The sequence below is a fragment of the Mus caroli genome, chromosome 5, assembly GCF_900094665.2.
Source record: "Mus caroli chromosome 5, CAROLI_EIJ_v1.1, whole genome shotgun sequence".
Lineage (NCBI taxonomy): Eukaryota > Metazoa > Chordata > Mammalia > Rodentia > Muridae > Mus > Mus caroli.
Window position 1 is genome coordinate 32,597,766 of NC_034574.1, and position 7,171 is coordinate 32,604,936.

Here is a 7,171-nt window from a genome sequence, read left to right on the forward strand (position 1 = left end):
TGTGTGTGTGTGTGTGTGTGTGTGTGTGTGTGTGTGTGTGTGTGTGTGTTGCATGTGCATAGGTTGGAGAACAAGCCTGGGTGTCATTGCTCCTCAGTTCCATCTCCCTTGGGTTTTTACATTTACATTTACTGTATTCACTTGTGCACTAGGGAGTGCATTACCTACCATAGTGAAGGTGTGGAGATCAGAGGACAATCTGTGGGAATCATTCCTCTCTTTCCACCATGTGAGATTCTAGGGATGGAATTCAGGTCCCCGAGAGTGGAGAGACGTGCCTTTACCTGCTGAGCCACCTGACTACACCCACTTATTTTGGTTTGGTGGGAGGTTGTTTGGTTCTTTGTTTTTGAGACTGGGTCTCTTGCTGGCCTGGGGTTTTCAGATTAGACTAGGCTGCCTGACCAGCAAGTCTGACTTGAGAGATCCACCTGTCTCCACTTCCCTAGTACTGCAGTTACACATATGTGCCATTAGTACCTGGATTTTTCTTTTTTCCATATGAGTTTTGGGGATTGAACACTGGTCTTTGTGCTTTTACAATAAGCACTTTGTCAACTGAGGAATCAGCCCAGCCCAGGACTTTATGTCCTCTATGCAGTGAATGAATCTCAATTCACAAAACACCTTTGTAACACTCCTGCTGAGAACCCAGGGCCTGGGTGAGTTTCCGTCCACTTGGGTCTCCACAGTGAGAAGGAATAGTTTGGGGACTTCCACACTGTGAGGAGTTTGGGCTTCAGGTCCATACCACCTCCGCCTCTTACCAGGAGTCAGAAGCAGGCAAGATAATGCTGACCTGACCTATCAGCTCTTCTGACTCAGAGTTGTGGTGTAGTCTTGGGATTTTATACCCATCAAGGTGATTGTGAAGAGAAAGTGCTGGAAGTAGAAGCCTTCTGTACAGTGATCTTTTGACCCTTGCTGACTCCATTACTTATGCCACAGCAAACCGCACCCTCTAAAACTATGCCTTCCCCTGAAGGAAGAAAGGAACCATTCAAATGAGATGTTTATAAAACCCGGAGGTTGCACTTAGCACCGCTCACCGTGCCAACAACCTGGAGGGGCTGTGCCAGCTTCTGCAGTGGTCTCTGCCCTGGCTTCTAGTCAAAGATTTAAATGTTTCTCTCTGCTTCCTGCCCTGGGTGTGTGCTGGCTATAGGGCTTCCTGGAAGGCCAGAGGCCAAAACACTCAAAGGGCTTCCCAAGGGAGGGAGCCTGACTTCTCAAATGAGGCAGCCTGCGTGGGCAGCAGGAGAAGGGGGCTCCAGGGCTCTGGGCCAGCAGGAAAGGCTGGTGGACTTGCCCCAGCTGCAGCTGCAGCCATCCATGGGGCCCATCAGGAGGGGAAGCAACAAAAGGCACCATTCATTCATTCATTCATTCTTCTTGCTGGGCCCTGTCCTGAACTAGCATGCCAAGGTCCTGACTGTGAACCCTTCAGGGTCCAGTGTGAATGCTTGTGTTTGGTGGTTGGAACTGAGTTTATGGGGCTAGCATTACAAATATATGGGGGCTAGCATTACAAAAATATAACAGGAAACCCCAGAGCTTACCCTATACCAGGCACTGATTGGAGGATTTGGGTATATGGGCTAGTTAATCACCTCAAAAGTTTGTTTGTGGGGGGCTGGAGAGATGGCTCAGTGGTTAAGAACACCGACTGCTCTTCCAAAGGTCCTGAGGTCAAAGTCCAGAAACCACATGGTGGCTCACAACCATCTGTAATGAGATCTGATGTCCTCTTCTGGTGCATCTGAAGACAGCTACAGTGTACTTAGATATAATAATAAATAAATCTTTTAAAAAAAAAAAAGTTTGTTTGCATGATCTCATACTCAATGATAAGGACAGGTCAGAGACATGTTTGCTATCGTGATCTAGGGTAGTGTTGATGCTCAGGGTGAAGTGTGTGTGTGTGTGTGTGCAAGGCTACCACTGTGGGCAAATGGCAAACCAAGGAAGCTTTTCCAACTTCTCTCCGAGCCTGTGTGGGGACCAACGCTGTTGCCATCTTACTGAGAAAATGCCAGGAAGTTGCACCTTTAGAAACAGGCAGAACAGGCAGAGCAGTGAGGCAAGTCTGTGGCTCAGGGTTTGAGTTTAAGCCTTTAAGTCAAACTGGGCCTTTAAAATAGTAAAATTTCTACAGCCCTTGCCAGGAGCTGGGGAGCAACAGCTGGGGGTGAGGTGGGGTTTGTGTTTCATGGGAGCAGGATTTAGTCAGGGAAAAGGCAAAGGCTCTGGAGATGGTAGCAGTGATGGCCACATGGCACTGTAACCTCCTCACTGTAGTGGATAGTAAAGGTGGAAGCATGGTAGATTTCATGCCATGCATAGTTTAACACAGGGCATTTTTTCCTAAGTGTGGAGGAGAGAGCACAGCTCTAGGCATCTTTCACAGTGCACAGTACTTGCTTGAGTTCCATTTGTTACCAAAGGAGTCATTAAAGATAGACGCTTCAAAATTAAAAAATAAAAAAAATAAAAACTAAAAATAAAATAATAAATAAATAAATAAAGATAGACGCTTCAAGAGCTGAGAGACGCCTCCGTGGTTACGAGCACTGGCTGCTCTTCCAGAGGACCCAGGCTTGATCCCAGGAGCCACTTGGTGGTTCATTTCTACCTTTAACTCCAGTTTCAGGGATCTGAATGCCTCTTCTGGCCTCTGCAGGCAACAAGTACACAGATATATGTTCAGCCAAAATACTCACACACATTAAAATAAAAATTGCAAACATTGTTTTAAAAGATAGATGCTCTGAGTCTTGGCCTCAGGTTCCAGCCAAGAGCATGCCATCAATGAGAGACACCCAGACCTGCCTGCTCAGAGTGTCAGAGCTGTCCACCTGTTGAGAGGAATGTGTTGGGTACATCACCCAGCCTCTTACAGACAAAGCAAATAAGTGACCCAACTTCTAAACACTCTAACATGAGGCAGCACTGTCACCCTTGCAGGTATTTTAGGTGCTCTAAAGACACTGTGCGGGAAGGCTGACTTTGGGGAGTGTCCCTGGCTGTGCATAACCTGGGAACCCCGCTTCAATCCTCACAACACAGCTTAGGGAGTCAGTCAGAGACCAAGCACCTCCTAGAAGTTGAAGGTCTTCTGGGTGTGGCACTGAACACAGCTCATTGTGCAGACTCCATTCCAGCACTGTGCACACACCACAGCCTGTAACTTCCAACTCTCACCTCCACCCCAGCATGGCAGAAAGAGCCCAGTAATCTCATGGTGGGCCTTTAAGGGCAATTAGACCTCACTTCAGCTAGAGAACAGACCCAAAACACCACAGTAAATACAGCTCATGGACCAGAAAGCTCAGGAGTGGGCTGAGGACTTACCCAGGGTCACACAATCTAGTGACAAGTTTTACACACTGTTTCCTCTGTCATGGTGCTCAGATGTCCATAGGCTTCTATGGAGGTGCTTTTCAGACAAGAGGAGTGTTTGAATCATTTATTTTGAAAACAGCAGAATGCTTGCCATAAAGTAAGGGAACCTTAGGCAGTGAGTCTAAAGCTCAGTAAAGATTGAGCCACTGAGTGGGAAAGAACTCTGTATCCTGGGTATCAATCAGCTCTACTCTGGACCTCCAGTCTGCCCGCCTGCCTGCCTGCTCACCTGCCTGCCTGACCACCTGCCCCACATATCCCACTTGCCCACCTACCAATTTGCCCACCTGCCCTCATGCCCACATGCCAACCTGCCCACCTGCCCCACATACCCACCTGCCCAGCCTGTCCAACATGCCCACATGCCCCACAAACTAAGGATGTGCCAAGATTCCACCAAAGCATGAGCCAATTACTTCAAATCAACCATTCTTAATATATGGTGTGGTGGTTTGACTAGGAATAGTCACTATAGGATGCTTGGTCATTAGGGAGTGGCACTACTTAAGAGGGATTAGGAGGTGTGGCTTTGTTGGAATAGGTGTGGTCTTGTTGGAGGAAGGGTGTCACTGGGAGTGGCCTTTGGTGTTAAAATACTTCAAGCTAGACCCAGCGTTTCTCTTTTTCCACTGTCTGCAGATCAGAATGTAGAACCCTCAGGTACTTCTCCAGCACCATGTCAGCCTGCAGACCATCATACTCCTGGCCATGTTGACACCGGACTAAAGCTCTGAAACTGTAAGCCAGCCTCTATTAAATTCTTTCCTTTGGGGGCTGGAGAGATGGCTCAGTGGGTAAGACCACCTGACTGCTCTTCCGAAGGTCCTGAGTTCAAATCCCAGCAACCACATGGTGGCTCACAACCATCCGTAATGAGATCTGATGCCCTTTCCTGGTGCATCTGAAGACAGCTACAGTGTACTTAGATATAATAATAATAAATAAATAAATAAAAAAGATCTATTTAAAAAAAATTCTTTCCTTTATAAAAGTTGCCATGGTCATGGTATCTCTTTACAGCAACAGAACAGTGACTAAGATACATGAGTAGGCAGATATGCAGATGATAGATGGGTGGAGAGACAGATGATTGATGATAGACAGACAGATAATAGATAGATGATAGATAGATAGATAGATAGATAGATAGATAGATAGATAGATGATAGATAGATAGATAGATAGATAGATAGATAGATAGATAGACAGACAGATAGATGATAGATAATAGATAAATGGACAGGGAGATATAGATAAATGATTACAGATGATAGATAGATAGATAGATAGATAGATANATAGATGATAGATAGATAGATAGATAGATAGATAGATAGATAGATAGATGATAGATAGATAGATAGATAGATAGATAGATAGATAGATAGACAGAGATGAATAGATAGAAAGATAGACAGAAAGATGGAAAGACATATAGTTAGGTAAAAAGATAGATGATAAATAGATCAGAGGTAAAAAGACAGGCATATAATAAATGAACCAGTAGGTGGATGACAGATAGGAAAATGGTAGATTATAAAAATGTTAGATATAAGATGTAAGGGATAGATAAATAGGCAGGCAGATGATAGACAGTAGAGATATATAATACATACATCAAACATGCATATGTGTCTCCACTATCATAGCTAGATACTCATATACACACAGAGCACACACAGGCTCTGGAAGCTTGTGATAGACAAAATATCCATCAGCTCCTGCACCGTCTATTGAATAGAACAGTCTACAGGTCTGTGTGTACTTTCAGTGGTCTAAGGGTGCTCCTTCCTGGCCTAAGTGCAGGAATGAAGATATATCTGCTGACTGGCACCCTCAGGGAGTCCTAATCACCAATCCAGTGGCTTCTTAGTGGTTTTACCTTGACAGTGTCTCATTGTGTTTGATGTAGTAGGCCCCTGCATTTGGGAAAGTCTAGTAATGACAAGGCCCATGGCATGGTCTGGCAATAACAGAAGTGAGGTCATTACTGAAGTCCACAGTCTTTCACAGAACTAAGCCAGGCCTCCTCTGGAAAGACTTTTGCCGTGACCTCTCTGTAGAAACAACACTGTGAGAAATGTTGGGAAAGCACTTCTCTTATGGCCACTGCCCGTTAGAGCCTGAACCTATGTTTGGGGGCATTTGGAGTTCTTTCTTCCAAAAGACGATGTTTTCAAAACTCCCTGCCCACAGCAGAGCTGAGTGTTTGTCTTTATTCCTTCACTTGGGACTGGGTGGGTCAACTTTCCACTTGGCTTTGCCAAGAGCCACACAGTCATAGCTCCAAAACATGTCCCATAAACATAGGGATGCTGTCATCAATAGGAGCCTGCAAACTTGATCCTGGCTGACTGGACTGCCTGTTCCACCCCAGGACCAACTGACTGTCCACCCACCAATCATTGGGTTTTTATTTTAATTACAGGAAAAGTGGGGACACCCAGCAGTGGCTCTTTACCTTGGAGGTGGCTTCTAGTGCTGGCTTTGACACTGTGTACCCTCTCCTGCCCTGGACCCCTCCATCACTGACCATGATGCTCACAGGCTGGGGATGAGATAACAGAGAAGCACTGATACTGGCCTGGCCATTTCAACCTTAGACGTCCTCATCATAGGACAGGAGCACAGGGAGCATGTGGGAAGGCTATTTTGTGTTCCAGCCAAGTTACACAGGGCCAGAGCAAATAGTGACTTCCTGTTTCTTATGGTTCTCCCAGGACTTTCCCATAACCCCTTGTGGCTGAGGAAAGAACATTTCCTTGGCCACCAGGATCATTGGTTAGAATATGCCTATCTGAACAGACAAGAGGAAGGCCAAGTAGTCTTCCTCCAGAATGGCTAAAAAGGACCAAAGCCCTGAAAACACAAAGTCACAGACAGAGAATGCATAACGCCATCACCCACTTTCTCTAACTATAATAAAATACCCAAATCTAGGGAATTTACAAACAATATAATCTTATTTGGTTCTTTGAGAAGGTTCATAGTCTATTCCTGAGGACATAGCTTTTGCAACGTAAGCCCCTCTTCATAAGTGCAGGGTGATTACAGTTCATTGTGGTGCTTAGAAAGGAGCACAAAAGACATTTGGGAGTTAAGCTGGGGGAGTTCTCTTCCCATGAGCAGAACGAGCACTATGATGAGCTCTAGGCCTCCACCCCACACCAGTGCCTCTTCTCACCATGGCAACCAAATACCTGAAGGCCTATAGGGCTGTGTGTACCTTCAGTGGCCTCATAGGAAGAAAGCTGATCATAGTTCACGGTTTAGGAGTACTTCAGTCCATCCGTCATGGCAGGACAGTCACAGGGGAAAAAAAGCTGCTCAACTAAGCAGTAGGAACCTGTGTCAGAGTGCCTCACAAAGCAAACAAACCAGGAAGTAAAGAGGGAACCCTCAAGGGTCTACTACCACTGTGGACTTCCAGCAGCTATGCTCCACTTCCTAAAGGCTCCACAACCACTTAAACAGTGCCACCTGCTGGGAAACAGGTGTTTGAACATGTGGACCTGTGGAGGACATTGCACATTCAAAATTGCACATTCCAATCAACACACACACACACACACAGACACACAGACACACACACACATACACACACACACACACACACACACACACACCTCTACACTCTCCACATTCCTCAAGTCTAAAATAGGATGCAGCTGCTACAAGCTTGTTTCTGCTGTTACACTCCTTGCTTGATATGTCCCCTCTGTGAAGGCATCAGAATCCCTTTGGTTCACCATTTCATCCAGCACAGCCA